Genomic DNA, 14,611 nt, shown 5'->3' with positions numbered 1-14,611 from the left:
CAATGACTGAATCTGCGTGTGAGAATAATCCCAGCATCCTCTAGTGCCTTCTGTAAATCGGAGGAGACTCGTCCATTCAGGTCTGTGTCTGCACAAACCATCAGATTCCCACCAGCTCCACCATACAGCAGACATTGTGTTACGGATACATTGCAGTTCTGTAATGTAGGAAGCTGTAAATGGTCTTGTAAATTGTTTTTTTTAAATTAAATGGTTTTATTAAAGTTTTACAAGTTACAACCAAATAAACATTGGAGGCTACCCAGCCGCTACCCCCCTCCCAACCCTCCCCTCCCCAACAAACATTAAACAGTCTTGTAGAAAGGAGAGATAATGTTAAATCTGCAGCTCCACACATTCCTAGACAAAAGTTCTTAAGTACCATTATTACATTTATCAATTAATCCAATTAGACTTTTGTTTTTCTTTGAGTTTTTGCTTTGTTTGGCATTGTACACATTTGAATGTCATTTTTGATGAAGAATCTAACCTGTTCCCATGCTATCTCTTCTCCCCAAACCTCCGTCATCATTATAGATAAGTTCTGCAGAAATTTCTCGACCTTTGCCCCTTGTTATCAATTTAGAGTAAGCCCAATCTAAACCTAATCAGTTCCCTCGAAGCCAACCCTGACCCGTCTATCCATCGTGCCCATATTTTTTCAAATTTGATGACGCCATTTCTTTTCCGGTATATACTTTTCTCCACATTTATCACCCAATTAACTTTTTTGACATATTCAGATATTGTAGGACTGTGGTCCGAGATCCAGTGTTGAGCGATTAGTTTCCTGGCAATATATAATAGTCTAGATACGGCCACTTTGCCCTCCTCCTTCAAAGGTAAATCCTCCACGTATCCCAGAGTACATACAAAGGGAGTTGAGCTCGTCTCTATCGTATATACTCTATCGATTATCTCTGTCACCTCTCTCCAGTAATGTTCAATATCAGGACACGACCACATCATATGTAATAGATCTCCGGAACATATTTTGCATCGCGGGCAGAAGGGGTCAGTTCTGACTCCGATATCAAACAGGAATCTAGGAGTGCGATATACTTGGTGAATAACGTACAGGTGTGACAGTCTGTATGCCTCCCCCAATGATAGACTAGGAATTCTTTCTAAAATTTCTACCCATTGGTTGTCCTGAATAGGTCCTATAGCTCGTTCCCATTTTTCTTTTGCGTTTACTGGAAAGTTCCGGTGGACCAAATATAATAGCTCCCAATATAAACGAGAGATCACTGCCGCTGAGCCTCTAGAGGTTGCTATGCGTTGCATGACTTTGTTCTGCTCCAATGCTCTACCCGTAATAGAGATTTCTGCCTGATAGGCATGTCTCAGTTGCAAGTACTTATAAAACTCCTAATTCTGGATCCCAAACTCCGCTTGCAACTGAGGGAAGCCTCTGAGTTGCCCCCCCCTCCACAATATGGGTGAATCTATTTATCCCTCTCAAAGCCCAGCTCCCAAACCCCTCTAAATGATGCAAGTTAGGTAACCATGGAGTTTTCCATATAGAGGTGTATTGTGAAATTCCCTGAATGTCTTGTAGTTTTTTAGTTTTATCCCAAAGTTTTTGGATTAGTAGTAGGGTTGGGCAACTATTAGCAGCAGCTCCGAAGCCTCCTGCCTCAAGAACCTCGTATAGACTAGTGGAGTGAAAATATTTTTGTAGAATCATATACTGTGCCCCCCCCCCCACCTCCAGGGTCCTCCCATCCCCTAATGTGCTGAAGCTGAGCCGCCAAATAGTAAACCCATGGATTGGGTACCGCCAGACCTCCACTACTTTTATCCCTCTGCAGGGTCTCGAGCCTAATGCGCGGCATCTTTCCGCTCCAGATCAATTCCCGGAATAATGCATTTACCTTATGGAAAAATCTTTGTGGGATCCATTGTGGAGAGTTGTGTAGCTTGTATAATAGTTGGGGCATCCAGATCATTTTGATCAAGTTAGTGCGGCCAACTGCTGAGAAGGGCAGGCAAGACCAGACTTCCTTCTCATCCTTAAATTTCGACAGAATAGGGGTTAGGTTGAGATTCTCATAATCCTCAACACGAGTGGTGACTATTATCCCCAAATATTTAAACTGGGCAACAACCTGGCGGCCCGAGTGTACGTAGTTAAGTGAGTTTGTGGTTCCATCCACCGGAAGTAATACAGACTTTTCCCAGTTCATTGATAGACCTGAGTACTTCCCAAATTCTTGTATAACCCCCATTGCTCTTGGCAGTGATGATGTTGCATTGGCCAGAAAAAGGAGTGTATCATCTGCGTACAACGCTATTTTTTTCCTCCTGACCACCCTTCCTGAACCCTGTTATGTCTGGATTGGATCTAACCATTGCCGCCATAGGCTCAACGGCCAGAGCAAATAGTAAGGGCGATAGCGGGCATCCCTGGCGGGTGCCGCTACCTAGGTGGAAAGGAGAAGTAAGGCATCCATTAACTTTGATCCTAGCAGTAGGGTTATTATATAGAAGTCTTACCCAGAAAATAAAGTCCCTCCCCAGTCCAAATCTGTCAAGTACTGCCCAGAGAAGCTCCCACTCAATAGAGTCGAAAGCCTTAGTGGCGTCTAGGGAGCAAATTACTCTATCCCCTGAGTTATCAACTGGCAATTGTAAGTTGAGGTGTAACCGTCGTATATTCACTGCCATTGATCTGGAAAGCATGAACCCCCGACTGGTCCGAATGGATTAGTTAAAGTATAACCTTATTAAGTCTGGAAGCTAGTACTTTAGCTATTATTTTGATATCTGTAGTTAACAGAGAGATACCGTGTTTCCCCGAAAGTAAGACAATGTCTTACATTCTTTTTACCCCCAAAAGTCCCACTATGTCTTACTTTCGTGGTATGTCTTATATTGGAAAAAAAATCCCACAGCAATCGCAGCAAGTCTCCATGCAATGTACCGTATGGGGACTTGCTGCGATTGCTGCACATGAGGGCACTGAGGCTGCGTGTTTTTGTATGTTGTCCGTGGTCCTGATGGACCACGGACAACATTACTGCAACATATCTCGGTGGCCGAGCGTTCGGCTGAGCGCCCGACCGCCGGCATGTGATAGCTCTCAGCTGAGCGCTCGGCCGCCGGCATGTCAGGGCGCTCGGCTGAGCGCTCGGCCGCCGGCATGTCAGGGCGCTCGGCTGGGTGCCCGACCGCCGGCATGTGACGGCTCTCAGCTGGGCGCTCGGCCGCCGGCATGTCAGGGCGCTCAGCTAAGCGCTCGGCCGCCGGCATGTCAGGGCGCTCAGCTGAGCGCTCGGCCGCCGGCATGTCAGGGCGCTCAGCTGAGCGCTCGGCCGCCGACATGTCAGGGCGCTCAGCTGGGCGCCCGACCGCCGGCATGTGACAGCTCTCAGCTGAGCCCTCGGCCGCCGGCATGTCAGGGCGCTCGGCTGAGCGCTCGGCCGCCAGCATGTCAGGGCGCTCAGCTGGGCGCTCGGCCGCCGGCATGTCAGAGCGCTCGGCTGGGTGCCCGACCACCGGCATGTGACGGCTCTCAGCTGGGCGCTCGGCCGCCGGCATGTCAGGGCGCTCGGCTGAGCGCTTGGCCGCCGGCATGTCAGGGCGCTCGGCTGAGCGCTCGGCCGCCGGCATGTCAGGGCGCTCGGCCGCCGGCATGTCAGGGCGCTCGGCTGAGCGCTCGGCCGCTGGCATGTCAGGGCGCTCGGCTGAGCGCTCGGCCGCTGGCATGTCAGGGCGCTCGGCTGAGCGCTCGGCCGCCGGCATGTCAGGGCGCTCGGCTGAGCGCTCGGCCGCCGGCATGTCAGGGCGCTCGGCTGAGCGCTCGGCCGCCGGCATGTCAGGGCGCTCGGCTGAGCGCCCGGCCGCCGGCATGTCAGGGCGCTCGGCTGGGCGCCCGACCCCCGGCATGTCAGGGCGCTCGGCTGCCGGCATGTCAGGGCGCTCAGCTGAGCGCTCGGCCGCCGGCATGTCAGGGCGCTCAGCTGAGCGCTCGGCCGCCGGCATGTCAGGGCGCTCGGCTGGGCGCTCGGCCGCCGGCATGTCAGGGCGCTCGGCTGGGCGCCCGACCGCCGGCATGTGACGGCTCTCAGCTGGGTGCTTGGCCGCCGGCATGTCAGGGCACTCGGCTGAGCGCTCGGCCGCCGTGCATGTCAGGGCGCTCAGCTGGGCGCTCGGCCGCCGGCATGTGAGAGCGCTCGGCCGCCGGCTATTGGGAGCGATCAGCCTGTAAAGGAGAAAAAAAAAAAAAAAAAAAATAACGCTTTTCGTTTACTATGTCTTACTTTCGGGGGAACGTCTTACATTAGCCGACCCCCCCCCCCCCAAAACCCCCACGACGTCTTACTATCGGGGGTGTCTTACTATCGGGGAAACACGGTAGGTCTATAAGAGTCAGGGATGAGGGGATCCTTGCCAGGTTTAGGTATGACAACTATCACTGCTTCTCGCATCGACTGGGGCAAGGAGCCATTTTTGGCTGCTTGCTGGAAGGTCGACAGCAGCTGGGGGAGCAGGATGTCTCCAAACTTTTTGTAAATCTCTGTGGGGATCCCATCTGAACCCGGTGACTTATTATTGGGCATGGAGGATACTGATAAATGCAACTCTTCCAGTGTGAGTGGACTGTTTAGGTATACCCTGTCCTCATCTGAAAGTGAGGGCAAGGGGATGTCTTTCAGGTAAGAAGCTATCTGTTCCCTATTTTGAGCTATAGCTGCAAGCACGTCTTTCAGAGTGGGCTCAGCACCCTGCAAAGTTGTGTCAGGCTCATGTGGACATTTATTATGCATGGATGCAGGGAGCTCCAGCTTGTCCTGCAAGCCTTGCTGTAATAATGAGTCTGCACTATTTCCTCCTTCCTCCTCCACTGCATTGTGAGGGCTGTGCTGCCTGGAGCTCCCCAGTTTAACTCTTTCATCCCTGTGTACCGTGGGAGCCCTGCATTCTGTGCCCCTGGCATACTCAGTTTTTCAGCTGCATGAGTTGCTGCAGCTCTAGCTGCTTTGGAGGCTGGTGTCTGTGTCCCACTACCATTTTGTGCAGTACCTTCCATTCCTGTTGCCGCCTCCTTCTGCCTCCTGCTCGTCCCCCCAGCCATGTAACCTCCGTCCAAGCTGTGCAGTAAGTTCAGGGTGGTCTCTGGTTGCTGCACGGATGATTTTTGTCCTCGCCACGGCCCAGTGGAAGTCAGGATAATCGGCAGTTCCAGGAGCTCTCTTCTTAGCTGCTTTTCACATCTCTGGCCAGGCCTCACCCCCTTGCATCCCCCCTTTTTACCACTTGTTATTTGGGAATGTAGTTTCTTTTTCCTTTGTCTGTTGTTTTCCTTTTGTGTCATTATCATAAAGGAGGACTAGTGTTCCTCCTGCCCTGCTCACTAGACACGGTTGTTGGTTAGGTAAGACACGTGATTGTTGCACGACGTGAAAGAACCTGTCTTGGGACATCGGGGAGCTCAGGGTTGCTCAGAGTAAGTGACAGGGTTTATCCTTCCTGTTCTTCTCTAGAGGCAGTGGTTCCCACCCCATCTTTCTCATGATACACAGCCTGTTGGTGGAACACATTGGTAACTGGTGCCTACTGTCAGCAAAGTCCAATTACAGAGGCTCTGGTGATGACTGAGTAGGCACTTAATCATGCCCCTCCGGGTAAGCCTGGTTCAGGGCGCAGTGAGGCTACGTCCCTTCTCCTCAACCTATTAGCATGACAGGTCTACATGTAATTTTTCAAATGACATGATTCAGAAGAAACCCTCAAAGGCTCCATTCACTGTAATGAGTCAGCAGAGTTAGTCTAGACTCCTCATGGCAGTGCGTCAATCATCCCTATCTAGTGAATGGTTATCTCCAGGAATTGTATTATTACAGCGGATTCTTTATGATGTTACATCGTCATCTTCTCCCCATTCAGGTCCCTACAATATTGGATCCTCTCAGTGGAGATCTTATATATAAGAGAATTCTCCTGATTGACCCATCAAGGATGGATATGGACAGGGACAAGATGGCGGAGAGGATATTACACCTCACCCTAGAGATCCTCTTCCGGCTTACTGGAGAGGTGAGAGATTCTGATGACGTCACATTACACCATTCTTCTCTATGGGAATAACAGATGGACAGAACTGGAGAGGTGAGGACTCTGGAAATGTCTGGAGTGAGATTTATTACTGTGTCTCTCCATAACCAGGATTACACAGTAGTGAAGAAGACCTCTAGTGAGCGCTGTCAGGCCCCTGTGTCTGGGCTCAGGGGTCTTCTCCATCCCTCAATCACGGGGCCTCCACCTCACCCCCCGATACGTGAGGACATCAATGACCAGAAGATCCTAGAACTCACCTACAAGATGATTGAGCTGCTGACTGGAGAGGTGACACTGCTGGGAATGCTGGGACATTATACAGTAACGCTATGAAGGGATCGGGGGTGACGGTATCATTGTATGTGTCAGGTTCCTATAAGGTGTCAGGACGTCACCGTCTATTTCTCCATGGAGGAGTGGGAGTATTTAGAAGGACACAAAGATCTGTACAAGGATGTCATGATGGAGGATCCCCAGCCCCTCACATCACCAGGTAATAGACAGGACTAAATACACACGGCCTATAATTATCTGTATGTAAGGAATAAATTCAGTCCCTGTATGTGTCTCCTCCAGTTCTATCCAGAAAGAGGACAACACCAGAGAGATGTCCCCGTCCTCTTCTCCCACAGGACTGTAAACAAGAAGATCCCGATGTTCCTCAGGATGTATTTCCTCCAGCTCTATCCAGTAAGAGATAACTACTCATGCACTTTCTGCACTAATTTTGTGTTTACATTTTTAGACTTTCTGCTGTTTTTTCAGCTGTATTTTCTTTGCTTCTGCTTCTTCTGCTCTTTGTTTCTAGTCCCTTCTCTATGTTGTTATGAGGGCAACTCAAAGACCTGCAGAGGGTTCATGAATACCCTGTTTCCCCGAAAATACGACCTGCACCGAAAATAAGACCTAGCATGATTTTATGGGATTTTAAGAGAATACTTGAAATATAAGCCCTACTCCAAAAAATAAGACCTAGTTACAGTCAGGGCCAGCGTTGGGAGAGTCAAGCTGTGCAATTTCTTAGGAAATCCACTCTCTTAGGCTATGTGCGCATGTTGCGTACAGTCACTGCAGAAATTTCTGCAGCGATCTGAACAGCACACGTGCGCTTTAAATCGCTGCAGAAATGTCCGTAGTGAAAAAAAAGCCGATTCCATGCGCTCTGCCTGCAGCTCCTGCCATAGACAGAGCAGGAGCTGCCGGCAAAGCGCACGGAAGAAGTGACATGTCACTTCTTAGAACGCAGCGCTTCGGCAGCAGCCGAAGCGCTGCGCTCTAAAACGCCACGTGCGCACGGCCCCTGCACAATCTCCATGGACTGTGCAGGGGACGCAGGACGCATGCAGTTACGCTGCGCTACAAAGTGCAGCGTAACTGCATGTATTTACGCAACGTGCGCACATAGCCTTAGGGTCCCCATCAGTTGTGATCTGAGGTTTATTGTTTAAGGACCTTTGTTGGCTTCAAAGTCATGTGACATGATGTAACCAAAGGTATCTTAATTGCAGGAGTCTAAATGAACTGACCAGAAGACAGGCTGGCATGCAGGACTGGCATTAGGGGAAAGGGAGAGCAAACTGGACAATTTCACAGAACCCCCATTCTCCTAGCGGCCCCAGTGTTTATATGCCAATTATAGGACTGCTTAAGGACCTTTTTGACATAACGTCATGTGACCAAAGGCTGGTGGGTGGGTAGGTGGGTCGGTGTGTGTGTGTGTGCGTGTGTGTGTGTGTGTGTGTGTGTGCGCGCGTCCGCGTGTTCACGCCAATTTTAACCAGCTTTGCCAAAATGGGCAGAGCTTGGCCAGAAGAAGGGTGTGATGCCACCGCTTCTCTAATTCATAACAAACTGCAGCGTTCCCTATGCCAGAAATCTCACTCCAGTCCCTGGTGTCATTTGTCAGTGTCCATTGCCGGTATTGATGAATTGGAGTACTAATGTTTATCTGCAAGACCCTGCTACTTGCTTTGGTTACAAAGCCTAAGGTTAGGCCATCAACGTTATAGTCTCGGACAATCCCGTTAAATATCCGGTATTTGTCTCTAACTATTTTATGTTAGTCTTTTGAAAAAGAATTTCTTTGAAATTGTCTATGTTGTGGATCAATGTTACAAGGAGATTTTTGCAGGTTTTGCCAACTGTCATGGCGGCGTCAGGATCTGTGGAAATGATAGATTCTGGTACTCTGCATGTTAACTGCTGTGATGTCTGTGAGTAGCGCAGGGAGACGCAGTCTTTAAACTACAGGCTTGGGCAGGCTAGCAAGAGTTATTCTCTGCTGGGCTGCTTGTTAATGTCTTTGATCACATGCTGTAGAGGAGAAAGTATCTATCACTCCCTTTCTGTATATGCTGGCTGGACTATTTCATTAATGCCAGCTATTGGTTACCTATACTGGTCTGGTGAGGTGTTGAGATCCAGACTTATGGGTGGTTGTTTTGTATTATTGCTGTGAGCTGTTGTGGTTTTAACCCTTGTAGTGTTTTTGTTGCTGCCTTTCTGCTCTTGCTTTTCTCCTTAGTCTCTCACTGTTTATTTCTGTGAGTTTGCAATGTGTCCTGTCTGTCTGTGTTAATATTTGTTTTCATTCTATTCCTGCCCCTTCCTTCCCTGGGGGATAACAGATTAGATCTAGTCAGAAGAATAGTAAGGCATGGGACTCAGGCATCTCCATATTCAGGGGTAATCAAGAGGTTAGAAACAGTTTAGGGTCCCCTAGCGTGAGGGACAGTATAGTAGCCCCCTGTCCCTCATTATCCTGCAGTCACATTGTGACAATCAATCAGATTATTTACTGTAGCACATTCCAGAGAACTGGTGCTAGTAATGGGAGATTCAAATTAACGAAGATGTCACTCTTAGATAGGGATGGGAGATCCCGATTTGTAAAGATCGGAGATCGTACTGATCACATAGTGATCGTGTGCACGATCCCAATCACGAACTTTCCTGGAAAGCTTGTGTTACAGATCGGTCCAGATCGGGTCCAGGGGCTGTAAAAAGAAAGCACATTATTAAAATAAAAAACTTTATGATCATACTTACTGGTCACATGACTATGACGTTTTCAAAGGTCCTCTTAACTTCCGAGGGTATTCACTGCACTGCTCGTCACTTGGCTGTTTTCGGCCGTGTTCGCGGTGATGTCAGGGTTCACCCGAGTCCATGGCTCATAGACTCGATTGAACTTTGACTGTGACTGTGTGAGTGTCGCATCGCATCACGGCGCTCAATCTCAAGACAGCAGCGGGTCTGCTGCTTGTGTTTCCATGCAGCTGAAGCGCTCCTGTCGTGAGATCAGTCCGTGCGGGGTTATGCCCATGCGAGACGCAAGTGCAATCTTCCCTTCACTGTCAGCCTGCTTCTTGCTCTCTACAGAGCGATTTAGCAGAGCTGGCAATGCTCTCTGCTTCTCACTGTGTATAGACTGTGTCTGTAAAGAGTGATGAAGCTGACAATGCTCTACCTGTGGATTACGTCGGACTAAGGATTTTTTTATTATAAAGATGGAGTCTCTAAATTTTTTTTTTTTTTTATATTTCTAATAAAAAAAAATTTCTGTTGTATTTTTTTTCTGTTTATTAGAAATTCATGGTGGCCATGTCTAATTTGGCGTGAAACCATGAATTTCGGACTTAGTACCATCTGAGAATACAAAGCTGGTATTAACCCCTTTATTACCCAGCGTGCCACCACCACTAGGGCCACTGGATGATCCGGGTAAAGCGCCTGGAAAAGGCGCTAAGGAACAATGAGCCATTTCCAGGGGCGGGTGCGGACTGCCGAGAATCCCAGCCCCCAGCTGACTGGCTGTACTTGACTGGCGATCAAAATACAGCGGGAGCCCACGCATTTTTTTTTATTATTATTATTTTTTTAAATAATTAAAAAAATAATAATAATGGGCTTCCCTGTATTTTGATTGCCAGTCAGGCAAAGCCAGGCAGATGGGGTGAAGGTGGCAGCCCGTAGCTGTCCGCTTTCATCTGCGCCGAGTATCAAAAATATAGTTGAGCGCTACATCATTTTTTAAAATCATTTATTTTCATAAAATTATATATTGTGCTCACTTTTTTGTTTTTATGTATTTTTTTTGTATTCAGTACAAACAGGGAGTGGCCCCTTTCTCAGTGAGCTGGGCATTTCATTCTGTGCATCCCCTGACTGTGTGACCTGTTGGGACCCGGTCACTCTCAACCCTTAAGACCATGTCACACTAAGCAACATCGCTAGCAACATCGCTGGTAAGGAACAACTTTTGTGACGTTGCTAGCGATGTTGCTTAGTGTGACATCCAGCAACAACCTGGGCCCTGCTGTGAGGTCGTTGGTTGTTGCTGAATGTCCTGGGCCATTTTTTAGTTGTTGCTCTCCTGCTGTGAAGCGCACATCGCTGTGTGTGACAGCGACAGAGCAACAACTAAATGTGCAGGAGCAGGAGCCGGCTTCTGCGGATGCTGGTAACCACAGTAAACATCGGGTAACCAAGAAGCCCTTTCCTTGGTTACCCGATATTTACCTTCGTTACCAGCCTCCGCCGCTCTCAGCTGTCAGTGCCGGCTCCTGCTCTCTGCACATGTGGCTGCAGTACACATCGGGTAATTAACCCCATGTCTACTGTAGCTAGGAGAGCAGGGAGCCAGCGCTAAGCAGTGTGCGCGGCTCCCTGCTTTGTGCACATGTAGCTGCAGTACACACCGGTAATTAACCCGATGTGTACTGTAACTAGGAGTGAAGGGAGCCTCCACCAAGCGGTGTGCGCTGGTAACCAAGGTAAATATCGGGTTGGTTACCCCATATTTACCTTAGTTACCAAGTGCAGCATGCTTCCACGACGCTCCAGCGATCCCTGCCAGGTCAGGTTGCGGGTGGGATCGCTGGAGCGTCGCTTAGTGTGACATCTCACCAGCGACCTCCTAGCAACTTACCAGCGATCCCTATCAGGTTGTATCGTTGTTGAGATCGCTGGTAAGTTGTTTAGTGTGACTGGGCCTTTAGCCACATTGAGGCCTATTTTAGACCTATGGTAAGGTTTTAATATTAGAGAGTGTAGGTACTATCCCAACTGGGTACACCTTGACGTTTGGTGGGATAGCTTTATGCTTTTTTTGACCAAAAACAGTGTTTACTAAGTACCCTATGTTTATATGCACTATGCTTTTATTTAGTTACAGCAGGGTATGTTTTCACAATTTTTTCCTTGGTGTCTCTTTATTAGAAATAAATACACAGACACACTTAGGGAGTCCATCTTTATTACTCCCTCTCACCCCTCCACGATCCTGGTCTTCTGTCACTCATCTAGCTCTGCTATATCAGAATGCACGAGGGGGAGGAAGAGCGCTGCTGCTCCCGCACTGTCTAATCACTCAATGAGTGATCAGAGGCTTTGGGTTGGTAAGCGGGGATTTCACTGCTGCCACCGTTGCCTTAGTAGCCTAACGAACGGGTTACTATACTATAGTAACGGTGATCTCCGATCACCTGATTCTGGCGACGCTATTCATCACCGGCTGTGGCAGCCAATCCCTGCATGTTGGCTGATTGTGTAAAGAGCGCCAACATGCAGGGAGGGGGAGCCGAGCATGTGCCTGAGCATCTCGCTGGTACACAGCAGTCGCTGAGTTTACAGAGTACTGAGCTGCTTGGGAAAGCACCGTGTACCGGCGAGCATGCTGACACTACAGTACCTTTGCACGATGTCATAATCATGTGACCCAGTCTGTAGCCAATGGGATAATACAACATTCCCATGTGACTGATCATATGGCTATGACGTCACGGAAGGTCCTTTGGTTACCGGGAGGACACCGCGATGATCGTACTCGGAAGCAGAAGCAGCGGGAGACAGAGTGCAGGATACGTCGCGGGATCTGTAAGTATAATGACAATGTTTATTATTAACTGTATTCTTTATTTTACAGCCCCCCGCCCCATCCCATAACTGTAAAGTCCAAGATCGGTGATTGGATGCACGATCATGTTATCTCGATCCCGATCTCGAACTTCACAAAATGATTCAATGAGTCTCCCCGATCCCGACCATCGGGGGGGATCACTCATCACTACTCTTAAGCCTGCTTTACATGTATCAATTTCTCGTGCGATCGCATTTGCGATCGCACCCGCCCCCTTCGTTTGTGCGATATGGGCAATTTGTTGCCCGTGTCACACAAAGTCGTAAACCTCCGTCACACGTACTTACCTTCCAAACGACCTCGCTGTGTGTGGCAAACATCCTCTTCCTGAAGGGGGAGGGACGTTCGACGTCACACAGCGGCCGGCCAATAGCAGCGGAGGGGCGGAGATGAGCGGGAAGTAAACATCCTGCCCACCTCCTTCCTTGCGCATTGGCGGCGGGACGCAGGTAAGCTGCAGCTCAGCGTTCCCGGGGTGTCACACGGAGCAATGTGTGCTGCCCCGAGAACGATGAACAACCGGCACGCAGTAGAACGTGCAATTTTTTTTTTTTTTTTTTTTAGAAAATGAGCGACGTGTCAACGAGCAACGATAAAGTGAGTAATTTTGCTCGTTAACAGACGCTCGTAGCTGTCACACGCTACGATATGTCAAACGGCGCCGGATGTGCGTCACTTACGACGTGACCCTGAAGATATATCGTTTGATATATCGTAGCGTGTAAAGCCCGCTTTAGATCGAAATTGGACAATAGATTCAGGATACATTTATTTCTAATTTAATTTCTGATGTTATGGTTTAAAAAAAATGTACTTTCAAGATAATATTATAAAAAATAATAACATTGTGTTTATTTTTAGCAGATGACTGTATTGGGAGTTCAGATGGAAATCTATCATCTTCAGAATTTAAAACAGAAGATCAAAGTATCACACATGATACATATGAAGAGCATGCTGTTGCCCCAAATATACCTCCAGTCCTTCCTCGGAAAGCTTCATCATCAGATCTTTTCAAGCAAGTCCAAAATTCCGATTTATCACAGAATTGTAAGCAAAATAAAAGTTACAGAAGGGATGTGGAACATGAAACTGCTCCTACAAGGGTGAAACCATTTTCATGTTCAAAATGTGGGAAATGTTTTACCAGGAAATCACATCTTAATATCCATCAAAAAACTCACACAGGGAAGAAGCCATTTTCATGCTCAGAATGTGGAAAATGTTTTACTCAGAAATCAAATCTTGTTATGCATAAGAAAAATCACACAGGGGCGAAGATATTTTTATGCTTGGAATGTGGTAAATGTTTTACTAGTAAATCAAGTCTTGTTGACCATGGAAAACTTCACACAGGGGAGAAGCCATTTTCATGTTTAGAATGTGGGAAATGTTTTATTCAAAAATCAAAACTTGTTCAGCATCAAAGATCTCACACCGTGGAGAAGCCATTTTCATGTTCAGAATGTGGGAAATGTTTTATTCAAAAATCAGATCTTGTTAGGCATCAAAGATGTCACACCAGGGAGAAGCCATTTTCATGTTTAGAATGTGAGAAATGTTTTAATTGGAAATCAAAACTTGTTCAGCATCAAAGATCTCACACCGGGGAGAAGCCATTTTCATGTTCAGAATGTGGGAAATGTTTTATTCAAAAATCAGATCTTGTTAGGCATCAAAGATGTCACACCAGGGAGAAGCCATTTTTCATGTTTAGAATGTGAGAAATGTTTTAGCCGGAAATCAAAACTTGTTCAGCATCAAAGATCTCACACCGGGGAGAAGCCATTTTCATGTTCAGAATGTGGGAAATGTTTTAATTGGAAATCAGAACTTGTTGTGCATCAAAGAATTCACACAGGGGAGAAGCCATTTTCATGTTCAGAATGTGGGAAATGTTTTAATTGGAAATCAGAACTTGTTGTGCATCAAAGAATTCACACCGGGGAGAAGCCATTTTCATGTTCAGAATGTGGGAAATGTTTTATTCAAAAATCAGATCTTGTTGTACATCAAAGATGTCACAGTGGGGAGAAGCCATTTTCATGTTCAGAGTGTGAGAAATGTTTTATTCGGAAATCAGATCTTGTTAGGCATCAAACATGTCACACTGGGGAGAAGCCATTTTCATGTTTAGAATGTGGGAAATGTTTTACTAGGAAATCAGGTCTTGTTTACCATAAAAAAAATCACACAAAATAAATAATTTTTATGTTCTGAATGTGGGAAATGTAATTTTCATAAATCACATCTTGTTAAACATGTGAAGAAGCCACACAGGGAAGGAACCTCTTTCATGTTGTGAATAATTGAAATGTATAACTGGTAAATCAAGTCTTGCCCACATCAGAAAACCAACAGAGCGGAGCAGCCATTATTGGTTTCAGAATTTGCCAAATGTTTTCATCATTAATCAGGTCCTGTTGTCAGATGAGTCACACGGGAGAAGCCATCATGATGTATCATAATTCAAAGGGTTTTATCCTAAAATCGGCTGCAATTCCTTAAGTAAGAATTTGTGAGGAAAAGAACCATTTTCTTTCTTTTTAGAAATTATTGTATTTTTCCTTTCGTCACGACAGCACCCACGAGAGAGGGATCCGCCCCCTTCAGGACAGGAAACCTACA

The 14,611-nt window shown here is 47.3% G+C and overlaps 1 pseudogene; it reads left to right on the top strand.

Moving 5' to 3' along the window:
• Window positions 1–14,345, top strand: part of LOC142313124 (uncharacterized) — a 157,239-nt pseudogene extending 142,894 nt beyond the window's left edge.
• Window positions 14,346–14,611: the final 266 nt, after the last annotated feature.

This window comes from Anomaloglossus baeobatrachus, chromosome 5 (genome assembly GCF_048569485.1).
Source record: "Anomaloglossus baeobatrachus isolate aAnoBae1 chromosome 5, aAnoBae1.hap1, whole genome shotgun sequence".
Classification (NCBI taxonomy): Eukaryota; Metazoa; Chordata; class Amphibia; order Anura; family Aromobatidae; genus Anomaloglossus; species Anomaloglossus baeobatrachus.
This window is presented reverse-complemented; position numbering and strand designations above follow the sequence as displayed.